This window comes from Lepus europaeus, chromosome 3 (genome assembly GCF_033115175.1).
Source record: "Lepus europaeus isolate LE1 chromosome 3, mLepTim1.pri, whole genome shotgun sequence".
In the NCBI taxonomy this organism is placed as follows: Eukaryota; Metazoa; Chordata; class Mammalia; order Lagomorpha; family Leporidae; genus Lepus; species Lepus europaeus.
In genome coordinates, this window is record NC_084829.1 from 119,106,131 (window position 1) to 119,131,358 (window position 25,228).

Sequence of the window (25,228 nt, forward strand, 5' to 3'; positions counted from 1 at the left end):
AAAACTTTATTGTGTATCTTTGTCAAACCAATGGTTAAGAATGCTGTACTACTATAGACTTAAGGATGTGTGTTTTTTTAAATTTACTATATATGAATGGAATGGTTATTTTTTTCATTTGATTATAGTCCTTGCCAATATTCCTGCTCAAGTAAGGACTTTTTATTTTTACTTATTGAACTATTTATTTAGTGGAGCATTAAGCACTTGAATATATTGTAAATCTAAAATGTGTTATCTCAAAAGTTAAAAAAGAAACAGAGAGGGAAGGAAGGAAGGGGTGAGGAAGGAATATGTTAATATTCTTACAATTTTAACTATCATTTACATTGCATTTATTTTCTTTGTATTAATATCACATTAACATGAATAAAATTTTTAAACTATTTATTATTTGAAATGACAGAGGGAAATGACAGAGACAGAGTGAAATGCAGAGAGACAGAGAGAGAGCTCTTCCATTTGCTGGTTCACTCTCCAAATGACTGGAACAGCCAGGTTGGGTCAAGATGAAGCTTGCGGCCAGGAACTCCATCCTGGTCTCTGACATGTGTGGCAATGGCCCAGGAGCTTAGGTCAAATCCTCTGCTAATCCCAGGCCATAATAGGAGCTGGATCAGAAGTGGATCCAGCATGCATATGGGATGCTGGCCTCACAGTCAGTGGCTTTATGTACTACGCCACAACACCAACTCCTATTTTTAAAATATATTTAATGTCCTCATGTTTTCTAAAAATTGGAAAGGAAAAAAAATATAAAGTGAATATTTTGAAATAGCATAAGTAGACCTATAAATTTGTAAAGACCCTTTAATGGATAAGATGATCCAATCTCAGATAATTATATCAATGATGCTTATATGGATGGTAGACCCAAAAAAGTAAAGTAACTTACTCTTTGTAGCAGTTCCACTTATCTTCAAAGAGGAGTTACTACCAATTTTTGATGCTAATACTTCCCTCCTTGAAACTAGCTACTTGAATAGATAAGAGTGTAAATAAATGTCCTCGGAGCACTTGAGATAGCCTTTTTTGTGTGCTGGGCTAATCTGTCTTCATCATATTTGCGTACAAAGTTACTTCACACAGGGATAACAAATTGCTGCATAACTTGTATCACCTTGGAATTATTATTTTGCTAAACTGTCCATTTGAAAACCACAGTAGTACTTACTCTTCAAGTGATCTTATTCCTTTCCACAATGACAATAATTACACATTAAGTACAATGTTCATCATCAACTAATGCCAGTTTGGAATAATGTTAAGGATAAAAGTAATACAGAAACATAAAGAAAATAGGTAGTATAATTTATTCAATAACATTTTCCCTCTATTCTTTATGATATTTTTCTAATTATTAAAATATTATTAGCGTTATTTGTTAAGGTCATTAGTATTTGCTTATTTAAATAAGATAAACTGGCTAAAACAAAAATGTTAAAATCAAGGTTATTTGTAGTGGACTAAATAAAATAAAATGGGGACAGTTTACATAAGACCCTTTAATAAATATTTCCAAAATTAAATATGTTGCAAAGGACATACATTACAAGACCACCCCCCTTCCTGCTTTCTTATTTTCCATGTAAATAATGCACTTGGTATGCATAAGTTACAAAAATTAATCTGTAGGTTTTTATGTCAGATAGTATTGTTTGGCATAAAATATATTCAAAATCATACTTGAGTTAATACTTATAAGTCATAGAAGGCTTCACCATTTAGAATACTCTCTAATGTATTATCTATGTTTTTCTAAATTGGATTTTAAATCTAGAGGAATCTTAGGAATAATGTCATCCAAGCTTGTCATACTGTGTACAGAGAAAATATGTACAAAAATGAAGAAATAATTTTCTGATGATAATACCAAAAATTAGAAGTAACACCCAAATTCCATAAGTTTATATCTGTTGTTTTTCAACTTAATTCAATAGTTTAAATCCACAAACCTTTATCGCCACCTTTTTCTTAATTAACCAAATTGCCATTTTTAAAAGTTCAAGGAAAATTATAGGATTGCACACTTCAGGCCTCTTTTCTGAAGGAGGATGCATATAAACAGACTGTTGTATCAGGCGATTCATGAAAACTGCATGATAGTTTAGCATATTTGATGTGAGAATGTTATGATATCCATCTATAATATTAATCTATAAACAACTCCACATTCCTAATTGATGATTTGATCTTGTGTTACTTAAGACTGGAGTTAAGACATATTTCATTGAATGTGGTGTACAAGCTGTGATATTTACAAGGAGGAGGGAAATGAAAGTAGGTTTAATCATTTTGTAGTAAGTTAAGAAGGGGAAAAAAGAATATATTGTGGTTTAGAAGGTTATATCTAATTTGGGGGAGAAAAATAGAGAAGAAGATATCCCTAAGAAATTAAGAAACATTACATTGCATCTTAAAAATCAAACGCAAAAATTACAATGGAAAAATCAGAAACAATATTTTTTTTGGAGAATAGTTCACTTTACTTCCTTATGTTTGCACCAGTGTCTAGTTGTTTTATCAAGATTGAAACTGCTTTAAAATGAATCTTGAATTATAGTTAGTATAATTAATATAAAACATGTCACTTCTGTTTACTCAGTGCATCAAGTGATTAAAATGTACAAATTTTACTTAATATTTTTATGAATTTCATTGGTATTTCGTTAATATAACAGAAAAATCAATTAAAGCTTATTTCCTTTGCTTCTTACATGTTTGACACTGTGGTTATTGAATGAAAAATTAAAATTCTTTTATGCTAGCAAGAACCACAGTATTGATCTTCTACAATTATAATTTCTAAACAGCAGATACATATCAACTACATGCACAGAGGCCAGAAGGGGAAAATGACAATGATTTTCTTTCCACATGGTCTGCCAAAACTCAATAGTGTTTTCATCTAAGTGGAATGGGCTTTTTTCCTATTTCACATATTTTAAGTTTATATAAAGAGAACAGATTTCATATGTTCCATATATACAATTGTAATCTCATAATGATACTTTCTATTCCCCTCTCTCTTTCCTTCTCTCTTTCTTCCTTTTTCCCCCCCTGATTTCTTCCTTTCCTTTTTTTCTTTTAATTTTTGAAATAACATACACTTAATTTACTTTATAATCAGAGGCTTACACCATAAAATAGAAAAACAAGCAAATAGAAAGTAGAAAGACTCCAGTGCTTTAAGAGTACAGAGAAGGGCTATAAACGATAATGAAATCTCCAAAATGTCAATTTCACTAATATATATTACATTTTGGTTATATAAATGTTATTGATTTTTTTGTTGATTTTTATAACCGGAAGTTTTGTCAAACTCTCATGAGTTCCTGTAGTCTCTTAGTGGTCTTTTGTTTTCCGTATATGAAGCATGTTATCTGCAAACATGGATAATTTGACTTTTACCTTTCCAATTACACATTTCTTTTTCTAAATATGCATTTTACAAGAGATGCTTTAAGGTACTTCATATTTTCCATATATTAAAATGTATTTGTAAGTTTAAATAAGGTTACCAATGTTACATTTATGCCTAGTCATTGCTGATCATAAATATACAGTTTTCATAACCTCATTTATTAACATCAAATTTTGGAAGCTAACCATGGCTGAAAGAGAAAGGAAACAGTAAGTAAAGGAAAAATATACCCTACAGTTCTTACTAATATACATGAAAGATAAATGGAAGATAATAAAGTAATAAAGTAGTAACATGCAAACGCCCATTTCGACAGTAAGACTTAGTTTTAAGCATCTCATTGCAAGGTCCTTGCTTTCAGGTTTGTAGCACCAATTCCTCATTTTTGAAAATCTTTCATCTTTGAGTTCTTTTGTCCCTGTGTTATTACCTTATTGTTTAACATTTACAATAAGAGAAATTTTTCTCCACTTATGTAATCTACTAACCAAGTAAGATAGTAGAATGCCATTCTCCATGTACGTAACGTATGTAAATATTTAAAAGAACAATCTAAAGCTGTCATAAAGACCAAAATATTAATAGAATATTGCTTGTATATCTCTTGTTCAGAAAAAAATAATCTCAACTTCAATTGTTATTTTTATATTTTCTTTTTTTAAAGAATTTATTTATTTGAGAGGTAGAGTTACAGACAGTGAAAGGGAGAGACAGGGAGAAAGGTCTTCCTTCTGTTGATTCACTCCCAAATGGTCGCAATGTCCAGAGCGGCACCGATCCGAAGTCAGGAGCCAGGAGCCTCCTCCCAGTCTACCATGTGGGTGCAGGGGCCCAAGCACTTGGGACATCTTCTACTGCTTTCCCAGGCCAAAACAGAGATCTGGATTGGAAGAGGGACACCCGGGACATGAACCGGCGCCCATATGGGATGCTGGCGCCCCAGGTGGAGGATTAACCTACTCCGCCACGACGCCAGCCCCTATATTTTCTTTTTTTATTCTTACTTTCTATGAGTAAAGGCATTGGAATCTTGAGGTATAACCTCATTAGGCCCTGCTAATCTTCATTAATGCTGCTAATATTCATAAGTAAAATGATCTGAAAAAATTTCATAGTTATATTAGTATTCTTTGAAATCTTGGGAATTCTGTCCAGCAAAAACACAGTGCTAGTCTACTTTTCCTGGTTTTTAGGCAAGCTTGTTTGTTGAAACATTTCTGAGAAATCCCTATGAACATTCTTAGTTGAGTTTCCTATGAAGCAAATTCTGTGAATATTCAACATTAATTAGCAACAAGTAGAAGAGAAGTCAACCATTCAGCAGACATCTGAACAAATTTCATACTGACATTATAACAGTATTTCAAAGTATGCCATTTTCATATTTCTACTTCTTTTAAAAATTTTTATCAATATAGAGAAAAGATTTCATGTAATTCATAGGTACAATTCTAAGATAACCATACTTCCTTCTCTCTCTTCTTCCTTCCCTCAATTTAGCTGCTTTCTTAATTTTTTTCCTTCAATTTTTGCAAAAAAATGATTTCAGTACACTCCATATTACAGATTTAATGAACCACTAAACAAATTATTCAATGACTACCATGCAGAAGGACTACAGCTGCACCAATCCAAAGCCAGGAGCCAGGTGCTTCCTCCTGGTCTCCCATGCAGGTGCAGGGCCCAAGGATGCCTTCCCGGGCCACAGCAGAGAGCTGGACTGGAAGAGGAGCAACCAGGACAGAATCTGGCACCCTAACCAGGACTAGAACCCGGGGTACTGGCACTGCAGGCAGAGGATTAGCCTAGTGAGCCGCAGCACCGGCTCCTTTCCCATATATGTAAAAATATCATTTTCATTCATTTTGGAATGAGTTGGAAAGGGAATGGAAAGAAATAAGGTTAATCTAATGGAAGTCTTTAACCTATTAATTTGGAACTAAGGGAAAAAATACACCCCACCACCAGAATTAGTCTACTAATAATCATATAACTTAGCAAATGGATATAAAATAGAATTAAACATATCATGACAACGTTTCATAGGTGTTCTCATAGAAGTCAACATTTTAAAAAAATCCATAGGTCTTTCTCCAAAATCGTGAGATCTGAACAATTGACAAGATCTTATTTTATGATTTAATAATCAATCTTTCAAAAGGACGGATAAGATTTTTTTCCCTGATTTTATAAAATGACAAAATGAATATATGGAAAACATATTGACCTTACCAGGTTTTCTTCTTGACTCCATGGAAACTCAAATGCCCCCTGCTGTGTTTCCATTTTTCTACCTTCCCTATGCTGAACAATAAGTTCTTGTCATAAAAGTCTGATCACATGCTTAAGAGTTACTGTTTTCTTAGTATATTTAGTTAAGGTTTTGGTCTGAGTGATGTAGAAGGAACAATTGGCACTATTAGTTGACTTCAGTCAAGGTTAGAACCAAAAGTCTACCTCTTGGTGCAATAGAAGTGTATAGCACAGGTCAGTGGAAAATATTCCAAAGCATGAGGTGCCCAGTTATAAAGTAGAATTGACACAAATGGAAATAAATTGTGCATACCATATTTTTCTCAATCCAACATGTATTTGTCCTCCTTTTCTTACTTTAACTGAAATACCCAAGATGATCTTCCTTCAAAAGAAAAGTTTCAACTTATACATAGTAGTTGCAAGGAGGGTGGACGTATAGTCCAGTGGCTGATGGAGGCTAGTCATCCACTAGCCTGATGTAGAGCCAAGATAACATAAAGGTGGAGACTGATAGAGAAAATATTTAGGCCAAACTTGACCCCAAATTGATCAACCTTTCCAGAGAACCACCATCTTAAGGCATGTCTGCAGTGGCCTGTGGACCACTCACTGGCTCCATTTGACAGGGAGCACAGATCAAATCTTCACACTTGGCCGGTGCCGTGGCTCACTAGGCTAATCCTCCGCCTTGCGGCGCCGGCACACTGGGTTCTAGTCCCGGTTGGGGCACCAATCCTGTCCCAGTTGCCCCTCTTCCAGGCTAGCTCTCTGCTGTGGCCCGGGAGTGCAGTGGAGGATGGCCCAAGTCCTTGGGCCCTGCACCCCATGGGAGACCAGGAGAAGCACCTAGCTCCTGCCATCGGATCAGCGCGGTACACCGGCCACAGCGCGCCTACTGCGGCGGACATTGGAGGGTGAACCAACAGCAAAAGGAAGACCTTTCTCTCTGTCTCTCTCTCACTGTTCACTCTGCCTGTCAAAAAAAAAAATAAAAAAATAAAAAATCTTCACACTTAATATGTAAACTAGTAACATTAATACGTCAGGGGTTGCACATCTGCTTGCATTTTGAGTCACAAATTCTATTCAAGGGGTAATACAAGATTTCTCTTTGCTCCTTTTTTCATTCCCCAAGTTTCTATTTAATCTATTTTTCAAAACTGGCTTGGAAGCAAATTTGTGTCATATTGTCCTGTATCTTTGTTTTCCAGTAATAAATACTTCATTTTCTCAAAAAACCAGTGTCACAGATTGCATTTTGTACATGTGGAGCAGTGATTGTTTCTTCATTGGTGTCAGTATAATCATTCAATACTTTTCTTAGTTTATTCTTTAGCTTTGCACCATATGAAATAATTTAACATGTGATCCTCCCAAATATATTAATTTATTAGGGATTGAACAAATTCCCAGGAGACAGGTATATGTACTATATCTGATCTAAGTGAGAAATGCATGTGTACAAAGTATTTGCAATATTAGCAGTCACAGATGGGATTCTTTTGTATGTAATACGAATTTTATACAGTAGGGACCAGTGCTGTGGCACAATAAATTAGGCCTCCATCTTCAGTGCCAGCATCACATATGGTAACCGGTTCTTGTCCCAGCTACTCTTTTCTAATCCAGCTCTCTGCTAATGGTCCTAGGAAAGCAACAAAAGATGTCCCAACTCTCTGGACCTTTGCCCTTACCTGGGAAACAAGAAGAAGCGCTTGTCTTCAGCCAGGCATAGTCCTGGCATTGCAGATATTTGGGGAGTGAAACAGCATATGGAAGATAACTCTCTCTGTCTCTCCTTCTCTCTCTCTGTAATTATACCTTTCAAATAAATGCAACAAAAACTTTAAAAATTTTATCCAGTGAGAATTTAACTTTGATCTGAGATAATAATGTATTTTTAACTTTTGTTGCTGAAGGTTGTACATATTTTTTTCATTCTTATATATAGGAATTTTCTATTAGTCAGTTAAAATTTAATAAATACCAGATGGCAAATATACAGAATTAATCATAATGCAATATAAAGCATGGTATGACTCACAATTCAGATCATCTAGCTTAAATTTTAGCTCTACCTCTTGACTTACTGATTTGTTTAAGGCACTTAAGTTTGCCAGATCTCCTTCTACTACTCTGCAGAAAATCAGTAACTATCAGTGTCATTTATAGAAGTTAATGAGATAATATATGTAGAGATATTTCATAAGTAATTATGATTATATACTATAAATTATAAAATGTAGAGTTTTATTTTCTTTGTAATTCTCAAAATAATTATATAATTTCTTTCTTTCTTTATATATATATATATATACATTTTCAAAGATGTAAAGCAGAAAATTCCCTTCCATTTTAAATACTCAACACATTTATTAAATATCAAGCTGTACATGAGAAAAATATTGAAAATAGTTTGAAATTTATGCTTCTTTTAAATAAATATTTTCTTTTAAATTGTCATAGTTCTTTTCAATACCAGTACAATGGAGAAAGTTCATCTTAGTGAACTAGATAAAATTATTCCTTCAAAAAAAAGTTTTGATACTTTTCATCTAGATTTTCAGATAATACAAAAGATTAAAAATATATCTGCTTGTAATAATGATGTAGAGACAAGCAACATATTAGTTCTGCTTTGTGTTCCTTTACATGATAAGCAAAGTATGATTATTAAGAACAAATAAAAATAAAGGAAATTCTTTTTAAAGTTTTACTTATTTGAAAGTCAGAGTTACACAGAGAAAAAGAGAGGCAGAGAGAGAAAGAGAGAGAGAGAGAGAGAGAGAGAGAGAGAGAGAGAGAGAGCTCTTCTATCTGCTGGTTCACTCCCCAACTGGCCTCAACAGCCAGAGCTATGCTGATCCAAATCCAGAAGCCAGGAGTCTCCCTTATGGCTAGTGTTCCTGAGCATTTTGTTCCCTGTGTCTGTTGGCCATTTGAATTTCCTCCCTAGAAAAATGTCTGTTCAGGTTCTTTGCCCATTTCTTAACTGGATTGTTTGTTTTTCTGTTGTTGAGTTTCTTGAGCTCTTTATAGATCCTGGATATTATTCCTTTATCAGTTGCATAGTTTCTAAATGTGTTCTCCTATTCTGTCCCTGATGTTTATTTTGCAGTGCAGAATGTTCTTAGCTTGCAGTAATTACATTTGTCATTTTGTTTATGTATTAATTTTAAATATTTATTTATTTGAAACCCAGGTTACAGAGAGAGGGAAGCTCCATCTGTTGGTCCATGTCCCAAATATTCCCTCCCCTACTCTGCAATAGCTGGTGCTAGGTCAGACTGAAGCCAGGATCCTGGAATTCTATCTGGGCCTCTCATGTGGGTAGCAGAAAGCCATACAGCTGGACCATCATTGGCTTCTTCCCAGGAGCATTTGCAGGAGGCTGAATCAGAAGCATGGTTTGCTGGGATTCCAAGGAGGCACTCAGATCTGGGATGTGAGAGTCCAAAGCAGGAGCTTAATCTGCTGTGCCACAATGCTTGGCCACACATTTGATATTTGAAATCAAAAAGATTAAATGTATACAGTGTGATACTCTGAATCTTGGGAAATTGTTGTGAAGGTTGACAGAGTGGGAATGAATGGGCCACAGGGCACACAGAAATGGCTGGGGCTAGAACATTCTATATCAGCTCCAAATTCTGCTGTTGCCTCCATAGCTACCCATGAATCTGATGAATAAATGTGGCAAGGCTGAAATTGTGTTTTGGTGTTTAGGTATCTCTCACTTCACTTTAGAAAAACATGGAAGCAAAAAGGGGGGCTCTGTCAACTTCCATTCAAATCTTCCATGGGTATTTAATTGCAGAATTAAATTCACTTCAAATATTCTGGCATCAAGCAAACTGTGAAATAGGGCTTTTAACTTCTAAACTTAACACTACAGTGTAAGAAGTATGCCTGAGTAAACAATCCATAGGAACGCACATATGTTTTTAACATTGTACATTTCATAGAGCTATGAAGGAAATCAAGAGATTGCCAATAGAGCTATGCACATGATCACATCTGTTAAGAAAATCTTAATGTAAACTATTTGATCTTAAATTTCAATACTTTACAATAACTCTTAAGATTGATAAGGTTTACCTGTATGACATTCTGATAATGAGATTTTAAATACATTTGATTCATAATACATTTGATTGCATCTGATCTTTGCTTTCAATATTTTGTTTGCTGAAGAAAATATGTCAGAATACAATGAAGAGGTTATCACTGTATGTTTTACCTTTAATCTGATCACTTCAGTAAAATAATTCAATCAGTGGTAGTTTATTTTTAATAAAACAATTACATATTTTGTCTAATAGGCTAAACAGCACTCTGGCCTCAGAATCATCCCTTAAGGCAGTTGGATCTGGCTGAAGAGCCCATGAGAGTATTTTAGGCATGGAAAGCCAAGACACAAGACACTCTGGCAAAAGAAAAAAAAAATCTCTGTGAGAGATCCCAGTAGAAAGAACAGGCCATCAAGAAATAGGTACCTTTCTCTGAAGGGAGGAGAGAACTTCCACTTTGACTATGACCTTGTCTAAATAAGATTGAAGTCAGCAAACTCAAGAGGCTTCCATAGCCTTGGAAATTCATGACTAGAGCCTAGGGAGATTTCTGACAACATAAACAAGAGTGTCAAATTGTTAAGTCAACAACAGGAGTCACTATGCACTTACTTCTCATGTAGGATCTCTGTCCTTAATGTGTTGTTCAATGTGATTTAATGCTATAACTAGTACTCAAACAGTATTTTACACTTTATGTTCTGTGTGGGTGCAATTTGATGAAATCTTTACTTAATATTTACTAAACTGATCTTCTGTATATAAAGAGAATTGAAAATGAATCTTGATGTGAATGGAATTGGAGAGGGACCGGGAGATGGGACAGGTGTGGGTGGGAGGGAAATTATGGGGGGGGGGAGCCATTGTATTCCATAAACTGTACTTTGAAAAAGTATATTTACTAAATAAATGTTTAAAAAAAGAATATATCTCACAAAATAATTATCAAGAAATTCATGTACAGGATGTATTCTTTGATACTTTTAAACATAAATCACTATGATTCTGAATCTAACTTAATGTTTTAAAGTTAATTTTGATCTCCAGAACTCATTTTTAAAATTCATACAAAAGACCACAGTCATTCTTTAAATGTGTTAAAGCTAACAATTTGCCTTTGATCCTCACGGCTAAATAGCAAGCTTTTACTGGTTTTTTATTTCAAATACTTGTAACAGTTATTTATTAGTGACTTAACCATATTCTGGGGAGGTGAAATTTTTCATGTGGAGAATTATCACCTTTTCAGTCTCTTGAACTCCACATCTTGAAGAGTGAAATTCACAGGATACAAATAAAAGCATTAAAGGGAAAGGATATAGGTGAGTACACCATTTGTGTATTCAGCCACTATTAATGTTTATTTTTAAGGGGAAGGGTTTATTGGGGGAACCCAACAGAACAGAGGGAAGGGGTTAAGAAGGAAAAAGAGGGAGATGGAGTGAGTAAGACAGATCAAGAGAGAGAATGAGAGAGACAGAAAGAGAGACAGACAGAGAGATCAGGAGATGGAGAGAAAGAAAGCCATGTGTTCAGGAACAAGCCCTTTTAAAACTTTGCCAGGGAGCGGGCAGGGAAGTAGGAGCAGTGAATCCCATTATGATGGGAGTGGAGCTAACACCTGTGATTGGGCCCTGGAGCCACCTGGCTTCCAGCAATGGCAGCAGGGGCTAGAGCCTAGGATGGTGTTGGGGTGTAGATCACACCATAAATACGACTGCACCATTTTATTAACATTCCCCCTTTTGTTTTTTATAAAGCAAGAGTTTTATGGGATTACATTAGTTCCAGAAGTCTAGGAGGGGTAGAGAGATGATGACTGTCTTTAGAGCTACTTCCTGCTGACATAGAGATACTCTGCTGTCATGGGCAGTGTCACAAGCTGCTGTCTCCTGGGTGAGAAGCTGAGTATATCACTGTAGCAGCATTTGGTTACCACCTGGTTGCTGAAGCCCTTGGTTTGTTCCATTATCAACTCCTGTAAATACTTAAGCAAACATGGATTTATAAAAGACAGGGTGAGAATAGCAACCAATGATTCTAAGAGTGGCATTAACCAAGTAATGAGAGGATTTCATAGAGGAGAGGAAATGTGGAGGGCCTCTAGACCCTTATGAGGACAGTTTGATGGACGTGGTTTAAAGCTGATCCCAACCAAGACCGGGAGAAGGCCACTCATCATTTGCGGGTAGAGGGGTTTGTCTGTAGAGAAATTCTGAAAAATCATACAACATTAAGTGGGGAAGAGGACCATCAATACACACAGGTTAGGAGTAGAGCCATTGATGTTAGAGCAGAGGCTATGATTTTATAAAGAAATGAGGCCCAAAGTGGTCTAGATACAAAGGATAGAGTCATTATTAGAGAACCTAAGAGAGCTGCTGTCTAAACATGAATAGGTTTTCTGATTGAGAAGCAATATAAACTGACAGAAGGGGTCAGATCTGGTGAGCTTTCAGGCCTTGTCAGTTATGAGGCTGAGACTTATCTCTTCACATGGAGTACATCTTAAGGGAGGTGTGAACCTCCTTGGGGAAGGCACTCTGTTGACTTCCATTACCTAGTTGGCCTGGGAAGAGAGCTGACCAGGTAAACGCAGGTGACATTTCTAACAGTAAATTTACAGTTCTGTCTGCAATGTTGCTGGTCCTACTTGGCCATCCCCTCAGCAACGGTGGTTACGTTGGAAGCTGGGCCAAGTGAAGGGTTTGTCAGCTTAGAACCTGCAAGATCTCTGGCTCTGACATGGGTGTTCTTGGACTCCAGAAGCCACTATTAACTTGAAAAAAAAATTCAAAACATGCATTCTCTAAGTTTCTACCACTCCCAAATCAAACTCATTTTTCTGCTGTAAAAGCAATTTGCATTCTAATGTGGAAGTGTTTAGCTTCAGAGATTAACCTAGAATATAGTTCTTAAAATAAATCTTAAATAGTTATAACTATGGGAAAATATTTTTAAATTTCCTTTAAATAAAAATAATGTTCTATGGTTAAATGAATCTGGCATATTCTTTTTTTAATAAACAATTTATTTTATTTTATTTTTAAACTTTTATTTAATGAATATAAATTTCCACAGTACAGATTATGGATTACAATGGCTTCCCCCCCCCCTAACTTCCCTCCGACCCACAACCCTCCCCTTTCCCGCTCCCTCTCGCCTTCCATTCACATCAAGATTCATTTTCAATTCTCTTTATATACAGAAGATCAGTTTAGTACATATTAAGTAAAGATTTCAACAGTTTGCCTCCACATAGTACACAAAGTGAAAAATACTGTTGAGTACTAGTTATAGCATTAAATCACAATGTACAGCATATTAAGGACAGAGATCCTACATGATTTTTTTTTAAAAATTGATTAATTTTCTATGCAATTTCCAATTTAAAACCAAGTTGTTTTTTTTTTTCATTTACAATCATCTTTATATACAGAAGATCGATTCAGTATATACTAAGTAAGGATTTCATCAGTTTGCACCCACACAGAAACACAAAGTGTAAAAATACTGTTTCAATACTAGTTATAGCATTACTTCACATTGAACAACACATTAAGGACAGATTCCACATGAGACATAAGTACACAGTGACTCCTGTTGTTGATTTAACAATTTGACACTCTTGTTTATGGCATCAGAAATCTCCCTAGGGTCTAGTCATGAGTTGCCAAGGCTATTGAAGCCTTTAGGGTTCGCTAACTTTGATCTTATTCCAATAGGGTCATAGTCAAAGTGGAAGTTCTCTCCTCCCTTCAGAGAAAGGTACCTCCTTCTTTGATGGCCCCATTCTTTCCACTGGGATCTCACTCGCAGAGGTCTTTCATTTAGGTCTTCTATTTTTTTTTTTTAATACTGTCTTGGCTTTCATTGCCTAAAATACTCTCATGGGCTCTTGAGCCAGATCCACCTACCTTAAGGGCTGATTCTGAGGCCAGAGTGCTATTTAGAACATCTGATACTCTATGGGTCTGCTGTGTCTCCCGCTTCCCATGTTGGATCATCCTCTTGCTTTTGATTCTATCAGTTAGTATTAGCAGACCCTAGTTTTGTTGGTGTGATCCCTCTGACTCTTAGACCTATCAGTGTGATCAATTGTGAACTGAAATTGATCACTTGGACTAGTGAGATGGCATTGGTACATGCCACCTTGATGGGATTGTGTTGGAATCCCCTGGCATTTTTCTAACTCCACCACTTGGGGCAAGTCCGATTAAGCATGTCCTAAATTGTAAATCTCCTACCTCTCTTTTTCCCACTCTTATATTTAACAGGGATCACTTTTCAGTTAAAATTTAAATACCTAAGAATAATTGTGTGTTAATTACAGAGTTCAACCACTAGTACTAGATCAAAAACATACTAAAAAGAATAAAGTATTACATCGTACATCAACAGTCAGGACAAGAGCTGATCAAGTCACTGTTTCTCATAGTCTCCATTCCACTTCAACAGGTTTCCCCTTTGGTGCTCAGTTAGTTGTCACTGATCAGGGAAAACATATGATATTTGTCCCTTCGGGACTGGCTTAATTCACTCAGCATGATGTTTTTCAGATTGCTCCATCTTATTGCAAATGACCGGATTTCATTGTTTTTGACTGCTGTATAGTATTCCTTAGAGTACATGTCCCATAATTTCTTTATCCAGTCTACTGTTGATGGGCATTTGGGTTGGTTCCAGGTCTTAGCTATTGTGAATTGAGCTGCAATAAACATTAAGGTGCAGATGGCTTTTTTGTTTGACAATTTCATTTCCTTTGGGTAAATTCCAAGGAGTGGGAGGGCCAGGTTGTTTGATAGGGTTATATTAGGGTTTCTGAAGAATCTCCAGACTGACTTCCATAGTGGCTTAACTAGTTTGCATTCCCACCAACAGTGGGTTAGTGTCCTTTTCTCCCCACATCCTCTGCAGCATCTATTGTTGGTAGATTTCTGAATGTGAGCCATTCTCACAGGGGTGAGATGAAACCTCATTGTGGTTTTGATTTGCATTTCCCTGATTGCTAGTGATCTTGAACATTTTTTCATGTGTCTATTGGCCATTTGGATTTCCTCTTTGGAAAAATGTCTATTGAGGTCCTTGGCCCATCTCTTCAGTGGGTTGTTTGTTTTGATGTTGTGGAGTTTCTTGATCTCTTTGTAGATTCTGGTTATCAACCCTTTATCTGTTGCATAGTTTGCAAATATTTTTTCCCATTCTGTCGGTTTCCTCTTCACTCTCCTGACTGTTTCATTGCAGTACAGAAACTTCTTAATTTGATGCAATCCCAATAGTTAATTTTGGTTTTGACTGCCTGTGTTTCCGGGGTGTTTTCCAAGAAGTCTTTGCCTGTACCTATGTCTTGCAGGGTTTCTCCAATGCTCTCTAATAACTTGATGGTGTCAGGTCATAGATTTAAGGCTTTAATCCATGTTGAGTGAATTTTTGTGTAAGGTGAAAGGTAGAGGTCTTGCTTCATGCTTCTGCACATGGAAATCCAATTTTCCCAGAACCATTTATTGAATAGACTGTCCTTAGTCCAGGGATTGGTTTTGGATCCTTGATCAAATATAAGTTGGCTGTAGATGTTTGGATTGATTTCTGGTGTTTTATATTCTGTTCCATTGGTCTATCCATCTTTTTCTGTACCAATACCATGCTGTTTTGATAATAACTGCCCTGTAGTATGTCCTGAACTCTGGTATACTAATGCCTCCAGCTTTGTTTTGTTGTACAAGATTGCTTTAGCCATTTGCGGTCTCCTGTGTCTCCATATGAATTTCAGCATCATTTTTTCCAGATCTGAGAAGAATGTCTTCGGTATCTTGGTTGGTATTGCATTGAATACATAAATTCCTTTTGGGAGAATGGACATTTTTATGATATTGATTCTTCCAATCCATGATCATGGAAGATTTTTACATTTTTTTGGTATCCTCTTCTATTTATTTTTTTTAAGGTTTCGTAATTTTCATCATAGAGTTCTTTAACGTCCTTGGTTAAGTTTATTACAAGGTATTTTTTTTGTAGCTATTCTGAATGTGATTGATCTTAGAAGTTCTTCCTTAGCCATGGCATTGTCCGTGTATACAAAGGCTGTTGATTTTTGTGCATTGATTTTATATCATGCTACTTCTCCAAACTCCTCTATGAGTTCCAAGAGTCTCTTAGTAGAGTTCTTTGGGTCCCCTAAATAAAGAATCATATCATCTGCAAAGAGGGATAGTTTGCCTTCTTCCTTCCCAATTTGTATCCCTTTAATTTCTTTTTCTTGCCTAATAGCTCTGGCCAAAACTTCCAGAACTATATTGAATAGCAGTGGTGAGAGTGGGCATCCCTGTCTGCTACCAGATCACAGTGGAAATGCTTCCAACTTTCCCCCATTGAATATGATGTTGGCCATGGGTTTTTCTTAAATTGTTTGATTGTATTGAGGAATGTTCCTTCCAAACCCAGTTTGCTTAGAGTTTTCATCATTTAAGGGTGTTGTATTTTATCAAATGCTTTCTCTGCATCTATTGAGAGAATCATATGATTTTTCTTCTGCAGTTTGTTAATGAAGCGTATCACATTGATTGTTTTGCAAACATTGAACCATCCCTGCATACCAGGGATAAATCCCACTTGGTCTGGGTGGATGATCTTTCTGATGTGTTGTTGCATTCTATTGGCCAGAATTTTATTGAGGATTTTTGCATCTATGTTCATCAGGGATATTGGTCTGTAATTTTCTTTCAATTCTGCATCTTTCTCTGGTATAAGGATTAAGGTGATGCTGGCTTCATAGAAAGAATTTGGGAGGATTCCCTCTTTTTTGATTGTTCTGAATAGTTTGAGAAGAATTGGAGTTAGTTCTTCTCTAAATGTCTGGTAGAACTCAGCAGTGAATCCATCTGGTTCTGGGCTTTTCTTTGTTGGGAGGGCCTTTATGACTGTTTCAATTTCTGTGTCAGTTATTGGTCTGTTTAGGTTTTCTATGTCTTCCTGGCTCAATTTAGGTAGGTTGTATGTGTCCAGGATTCTATCCATTTCTGATAGATTTCCCTGTTTGCTGGCATACAAGTTCTTGTAGTAATTTCTGATGATTCTCTTTATTTCTGTGGTGTCTGTTGTTATGTTTCATTTTTCATCTCTGATTTTATTGATTTGGGTCTTTTCTCTTCTTTTTTTTTAGTTAGTTGGGCCAGTGGGGCTTCAATTTTATTTATTTTTTCAAAAAACTAGCTCCTTGTTTGGCTGATTTTTTGTAATGTTTTGTTGGATTCAATCCTGTTGATTTCTTCTCTGATTGTAATTATTTCTCTTCTCCTATTAGCTTTGGGTCTGGTTTGCTGCTCATTTTCTAGATTCTTGAGATGAACTGAAAGCTCAGCTATTTGGTGCCTTTCCTATTTCTTGATGTAGGCACCTATTGATATAAACTTTCCTCTTAACACTGCTTTTGCTGTATCCTGTAAGTTTCGGTATGTTACGTTGTTATCCTCATTTACTTCCAGAAAATTTTTGATTTCTCTTTTAATTTCTTCTATGACTCAGTGTTCATTCAGGAGCATGTTATTCAGTCTCCATGTGTTTGCATATGATCTAGGGATTCCTGAGTTGCTAATTTCCAACTTCATTCCTTTAAGTTTGGAGAAACTGCATCATATGATTCTAATTCTTTTGAATTTGCTGAAACTTGCTTTATGGCCTAATATGTGGTCAATCCTAGAGAACATTCCATGTACTGCTGAGAAGAATGCAAATTCTTTATGTGTAGGATGAATAGTTCTGTAGATATCTGTTAGATCCATTTGGGCTATAGTATCATTTAAATCCACTGTCTCCTTATTGATCTTCTGTCCTGTTGATCTCTCCATCTCTGAGTGTGGAGTGTTGAAGTCCCCCAGTACTATTGTATTGGGGTCTAAGTCTCCCTTTAAGTCCCTTAACAAATCTTTTAAATAAATTGGTGCCCTGTAATTAGGTGCATATACATTGATAACCGTTATATCTTCCTGTTGAATGGATCCCTTAATCATTATATAGTGCTCCTCTTTGTCTCTCCTAACAGTTTTTGTGGTAAAGTTTAGGTTGTCCAATATTAAGATGGCTACACCTGCTCTTTTTTCATTTCTGTTGGCATGGTATATCTTTTTACAGCCTTTCACTTTCAGTCTGTATACATCTTTGTTGGAAAGATGTGTTTCTTGTAAGCAGCAAAAAAGATGGGTTTTGTTCCTTAACCCAATCAGCCAATCGGTGTCTTTTAACTGGACAGTTCAGACCATTAACGTTCAATGTGACTATTGATGAGTAGTAACTTTGCCCTGCCATTTGCCAAAGATATTTTCTAATATATGCTTTGAGTTTCCTGTGATCTTTTGCTGTGAGGTTTCCTTCCTTTACCTTCTTTGATATTGATGGCCGTGTTTCTGTGTTTCTGTGTGTAACACATCTTTAAGCATCTTTTGCAGGGCTGGACAAGTGGTGACATATTCTTTCCATTTCTGTTTGTTATATACAAATGAGAGCTTTGCAGGATATAATATTTTGGGATGTCAGCTTTTCTCTCTTAGTACCTGAGCTATATCTCACCATTCCCTCCTAGCCAGTAGGGTTTCTGATGAGAAGTCAGCTGTGAGTCTAATTGGAGATCCTCTGAGAGTAATCTGACGTTTCTCTCTTGCACATTTTAGGATCTTTTCTTTCTGTTTCACTGTGGTGAGTTTAATTATGATGTGTCGTGATGAGGATCTCTTTTGGTCATGTTTACTAGGGGTTCTATGAGCTTCCTGTACTAGGATGTCTCTGTTCTTCTCCAAAACCGGGAAGTTCTCTGCAAGTATCTCACTAAAAAGGCCTTCTAATCATTTCTCCCTCTCCATGCCTTCAGGAACTCCTAGAACCTGAATGTTGGGTTTTTTAATAGTATCCTGTAGATTCCTGACAATATTTTTTAGATTTTTTATTTCCTCTTCTTTGGTTTGCCTGTTTCCATTCCTGTTCTCTGTCTTCTAAGTCCGGTATTCTCTCTTCTGCTTCACCCATTCTGTTTTTAAGGCTCTCTAATGTGTTTGTCATTTGATCTGTTGAATTCTTCATTTCATTATGATTTCTTGTCACTATCACAGTTTCATGTTGTACTAGTTGCTTCATTTCATTTTGATTCCTTGTTAACATTTCATTTTCTCAAAAGAGATTTTCTATCTTGTTCACTAAGGATTTCTATAGTTCAAGAATTTGTTTTTGAGAACTTTTTAATATTCTTATCAATTTTTGAGATCTGTTTCCTGCATTTCTTCTATCTCATAATCTTGAATTGGGGTGTGTTTTTCATTTGGGGGCATCATAGTGTCTTCCTTGCTCTTGTTACCTAGTTTCTGCGTTTGTTTGGCACTGTGGTGCTTTTTCTCATAATACTATGACTCTAGATTAAGTGAACTGTCTGCTTTTGATGGATCCTTAGAGGCTGTGATGGGTGTGGCCATAGAGCTCTGTTTGGTTCTTAAGGGTTAAGGGTGTGCCAAAGGCAACTCACCCAGGTTGTTCTCTCTCTCGCTCCCTTGCTCTCTCTCTCTCTCTCTCTCTCTCTTTTTTTTTTTTTTTTACTCAGTTGGGAAGTAATTCCACACAGCTGAGTGGAATTGAGGGTAGTTGATGTATGAAATCTGGCCTCTGTGAAATGTATGAAATCTACCCCTGGGACCACACAAAGAGTTTATGCATACCTCAGTGTGGTCTCAAATTCTCCACAGTGTCTCACTGGGTTGCCGGGGTTACCGAGTTTGTGTATTTGGTGAGTTCTCTTGCCCCCCCCCCCTCAGATTTTTACAGTCTCAGTTCGTTAGCTCCACATACTTTAACTAGATCATAACCTCCTGTTATTTCTCCCCACCAGAGTCAGGTTTTTCTGCTTGGCTAATGGCTGGCACTACTTTGCATATGTTAAATGGTGCCTGCTCATTGTCTTGCTTGGCTTTGTAAGGTCAGAGGAGAGAGAGGCTAGTGCCCATGCCGGTTCCCCTTATTTATTCCTTTTTTTCTCTCCATAGTCAGAAATCTGGCATATTCTTATTTGAAAAATTTAAGCAAATTCTTCTACTGTGGACTACACAGTCTTTCATATGCTAATAGGAACTGTGAGACTCCACAATGTCTTTACTGTATCTAGAGTATGTTAAAAAATTTTCAAATTTATTTCATTTGGCATTTCTCTTAAAAAATCCATCAATGTATGATGAACTTTGTACCCAATGGGGAATGATTTTTGGAACTATTGCCAAAGTTCCCAATCCCAATGCATATTTCTTCCCTCTTCTGCACCTTCACCTGTTTTATACCTACGTACACGTGTATGCAGGATATATGTTTGTACCAATCAAGTTAAATCTGCATCTTTGCTGTAACATTGATAAACCTTTCTTTTATGTATGAACCACCTCCCTTCCCTTCACCCCATAATGCTATGGTCAAAATTCTAGATTTTTCATACATATTGGAATTGTGGAAATCTGTGACAGTACCTCAAAAAGTTCCTAATAAACAGAATTAACATTTCTTTCACTCCAAATTGTTTTAAGACTTATTTATTTATTTGAAAGGCAGAGTTACATAGAAATAGAAACAGAGGTTGAGAGAGAGAAGTTTTGCATATTCATACCACAAATGACTGCAATGGCAAGGGCTGGGCCTGGCCCAAGCCAAGAGCCAATAGGTTCATCTGGTTCTCCCACATGGGTGCAGGGGCCCAAGGATGTGGACCATCTTTTACTGCATTCCCAGGAGCAATAGCAGGAACCTGGACCATAAGTGGAGCAGCTCAGATACAAAACTCTGCTCATATGGGATACTGTAAGCAGCAGTTAAGCCAGGTAAGCCACAGTGCAGGCCCTAGTCCAGATATTTTTGAAATCCATACATATGAGGGTTCTTCACATGTTCACATGCATATTATGCATATTATGAAAAACTGTGGATGAATTTTAAAAGTTTTTATGCACTAATATAAGTTAATCTTATGATTCTATTTTCTAAGATGTTTTTTGAAGCAGTTTGATGAATCTTTTTTTCTTTCTACACATCTTGCTATGCATCTAATCCCTATTTTTAGCTTTACTTTAACCCACTGTGCCACAGAACTGTCAACTTTACTTTAAAAATTAAATGACTCTGATAAACTTACATTCTTTTATTAAAAATTTTTTTCATGCCAGTCACATTTCCAGTTTCTCCAGGTTTTTTGCATAATAGAGAATTTTAATATGAGAAAATTCTTACAGTTTTCTGCAAGTTGAAAGCTATGATAACTATATTCCTCCTACAGTTTTCTACATGACTTGAACATTTTCATATTTAAATCAGTTAATAGTGGCTGGTGCTGTAGCATAGAGGGTTAAGTCTCTGCTAGCAATGTTGGGAATATGGGAATATGGGCACCAGTTCTAATCCTGGCTGGTCCACTTCTGATCTAATTCCCTCCTAATGTGCCTGGGAAAGCAGCAGAGAAGGGCCCAAGTACCTGGGCTCCTGCTCCTACATGGGGGATCCAAAAGAAGCTCCTGGCCCCTGACTTTGGTACGCCCCCCCCCCCCTCCCAGCTGCAGTCCTTGCAGCTATGTGGGTAGTGAACCAGCAGGTGTAAGATCTGTCTGTCTGTGTCTTTCTCTCTCTGTGTTTGTAACTATGCCTTTCAAATATTAAACTGATAAGAACAGATACTACACTTGATCTCAGCCAGAAGGCCGAGAATTGATTATGCCTTTTAAATAAAAAAAATATTAAAAATCAGTTAAGAAAGGGAATATTTTGTTCTAATCATGTAATTTAATTCTAAATTTATTAGTTGCTAAGATAGTTATATACTAGAGATTGCTCTTTTTATATTTCTATATTTCATTCTGTTTGTCATTTTGTTAAAAATTTTGATTACCATGTAATAGCCATACATTTAATGGAGTACAGTGTAATATTTCAACATTTGTAACATTGTGTTAATTGATCAAATGAAGGAACTAGATTTTCCTTTTAGTGTTCTTTGTGTTTGAACACTATGAGATCATTCCTTACACTCATGGAGTACCCACTGAAAAGCCCAGGATACCATTTGTCATTAAAAATTATCTTGTGAAAGGATGGAACCATGGTGCAGTCAGATGTAAATCACCGATAAACCATTATTGTTTTATATCCCATAATCTTTTACAAAATCCTCCTACACAATCACCATGTCATCTCTCTCAGAATTAATTTAAAAGAAGGTTTCATATCTCAACAAATTCCCACCAACTGATGACTGATAAAGAAACTGTGATATATATACACTATGGAATACCACTCAGCCATAAAAATAATTAAATCATGTCCTTTGTAACAAAATGTATGCAACTGTAAACCATTATACTTAGTGAAATAAAGCAGCCCCCAAAACAAATATCATATATATCCCCTGTTCTGTGGTAACTAATATAGTATAATAAATGCAATGCCTATGAGCAAAATCGAAATTTTGAGCTTTGATGATTGTTTCATAGCCCTGTCTCTACTGTTGAGGAATTTTTTATTTTATTTTATTTATTTATTTGACAGGTAGAGTTACAGACAGTGAGAGAGACAGAGAGAAAGGTCTTCCTTCCGTTGGTTCACTCCCCAGTGGCCGCAACAGCTGGTGCTAAGCTAATCTGAAGCCAGGAGCCAGGTGCTTCCTCCTGGTCTCCCATGCAGGTGAGGGGCCCAAGCACTTGGGCCATCCTCCACTGCCTTCCCGGGCCACAGAAGAAAGCTGGACTGGAAGAGGAGCAGCCAGGAGTATAACCAGCGCCCATATGGGATGCCGGCACCACAGGCAGAGGATTAACCTGGTGTACCACAGCACCGCCCCCCACTTCTTCCTCTTAATATTTGTTGATTTATTTACTTAGTGTAGAATTAAGCTTATGATTATAAAATAAACTGAAACTGGGGCTGGCGCTATGGTATAGCATATTAAGTCACAACCTGCAGTGCCGGCATCCCATATGAGTGGTTGTTATAGTCCTGGTTGTTCACCACTTCTGATCTAGCTCTCTGCTATGGCCTGGGAAAACAGTAGAAGACGGCCCAAATTCTTGGGCCCCTACACCCAAGTGGGACAACCAGAAGAAGCTCCTGGCTCCTGGCTTCCGATCAGTGCAGCTTCAGCCATTACGGTCATCTAGGTAGTGAACCAGTGGATGGAAGACTGCTCTCTTCTTTCTTCCTCTCTCTCTGCCTCAGTCTCTGAAGCTCTACCTTTGAAATAAAAAAAATAAATCTTTAAAAAAATAAAAAATAGATAAAATAAACAAAGTATTTTATTGTAAAAATGAAGAAGAAAAAAGGAAAGAAAGAGGGAGGGTGGGAACTTTGTTGTACGGGAGAGTAGGCTGGGAATTATCACTGTGGCCCTAAGTCTGTATATATAAAATACATGAAATTTGTTCACCTTACAAAATAAAAAAGAAAAAGAAAAAGAGTTAAGGTTTCAAATAATAAAAATAATGAAATAAAAAAGAAATTTCACTTGGAAAACCAATAAACTTCATACAGATGTAGAACACAGAATAAAACTTTCCTTTTCTTGCATTGAAAATAGATTTCACTTTGGAAAGTGAAGCTTTCTGAAAGTTTTAAATAGATGCTTGAGGGTGATTCATAATCAATCACATCACTGAATTACTTATTAGATTATTAGACAACATTTTTGATGATTTAGACTACAATTCATTCCCAGAATGGCTTTATCCTGTGTAATGATTCACGCAGTATGTGTGAGTGGAATGGGTAGAATGACCTATTTGACATAGTTGTTTAAAAAAAGTCATGAGAACATGTGCATGTACACCACACAAAACAACAGAAAAGTAATGAGTGTGTCATATTATCTCAAGAAGACAGGTACTGTGAAAAATGATAACATTTTATTTTCTTCTTTTACTTTCTCTCAACAACAATGAATTGCTTTCACCTAGCTTTATGTGGAATTCATAAACAAGAATAGAAGAAAGGAAAAGACATAAGAAGAAAAATGGCAGAATATTATTTTAAAATAACAATTCTATTGAGGAAGAATTGTCATATACTGAATTGCTTTTGCTTGGAATGTACAACACGAAAGTTTTGACATTTATGCAATCAACATGATTAAGATTTATATCCCCCAAACTTTCCTCATTCCCATCTCAATCTATTCCTCCCTCATCCTCATCTTGTTTCCCAGGGAACCCTTGGTTAGATTCAAAACTAGTTAGTTTGCATGTTTGAAGTTCTTTATAAATGGAATCCAATAGTATGTACCCTGTTTTGCTGTTCAATACAATTAATCAATATTCTTTCACTGTATTTTGTGTTGAATAAATCGTTTTTATGGCTGCATAACATTCCTCTTAATTCATCTACCACATGTACTTACTCATTCCCAGAAGAACGACATTTGCATATTTCACAGATTTTGGTTATTTTTTTAAAAAAAAATATTTATTTTTATTTATTTGAAAGACAGTTACGGGGTCGGGGGGAGAGATTCCACCTGCTGGTTCACTCCTCAAAAGGCCAAAATGGCCAGAGCTAAGCCGATCTGAAGTCAGTAGCCAGGAGTTTCTTCCGTGTCTCCCATGTGGGTGCAGGGGCCGAAGGACTTGGGCCATCTTTCACCTCTTTTCCTGGTCATAGCAAAGAGCTGGATTGGAAGAGGAGCAGCCAGCACTGGAACCAGCACCCAAATGGGATACCAGCACTTCAGGCTGGGGCTTTAACATGCTGTGCCACTATCCTGGAATCCTGATTCTGGAAAATAAACTTTTGGGGCTGGTGCTGTGGTGCAGCAGGTTAAAGCCCCAGCCTGAAGTGCCGGCACCCCATATGGGCACCAGTTCTACTCTCGGCTGCTCCTCTTTCGATCCAGCATTCTGCTATGGCCTGGGAAAGCAGTGGAAGATGGCCCAAGTCCTTGAGCCCCTGAACCCATGCAGGAAACCCAGAAGGAGTTCCTGGCTCCTGGCTCCTGGCTGTTGCAGCCAACTGGGGGAGTAAACCAGTGGATGGAAGACCTCTCTCACTGTCTCTACCTCTCTCTGTAACTCTGTCTTTCAAATAAATCAAATAAATCATTTTTAAAAAGTAAACTTTTTACAAACACCCACAAACAAGGTTGATTTATGCTTTTGCTTAGGTAAATCCCAAGATATAGATGGCTACATCATACAATAGATTTCTGTTTAATGTTTTACTAAAATGTGAAGTGGTTTTCCAAATTGTCCAATTGTACATTGCTACCACGAGCATAATAAAGTACATTTCTTCCATGACTTTACCAACACTAGATATATGCAGACTGTCTTATTTTAGTCAATTTATTATATGGTTAGTTCATCTGTTTAGTTTAATTTTTATTTCTCTAATAATTAATGATGACGTATATGCTTATATGTCATCTGATTGTCTTGTTTAGTGAAGTGTCTATTCAGACATTACCTACTTGTGTTATTTATCCATGTAA

General features: G+C 36.6%; 1 pseudogene; it reads right to left on the reverse strand.

Annotated features, from left to right (window-relative positions):
- Positions 1 to 21,354: 21,354 nt before the first annotated feature.
- Positions 21,355 to 21,470, reverse strand: LOC133757291 (U2 spliceosomal RNA; annotated as a pseudogene).
- Between the last annotated feature and the right edge of the window lie 3,758 nt (positions 21,471 to 25,228).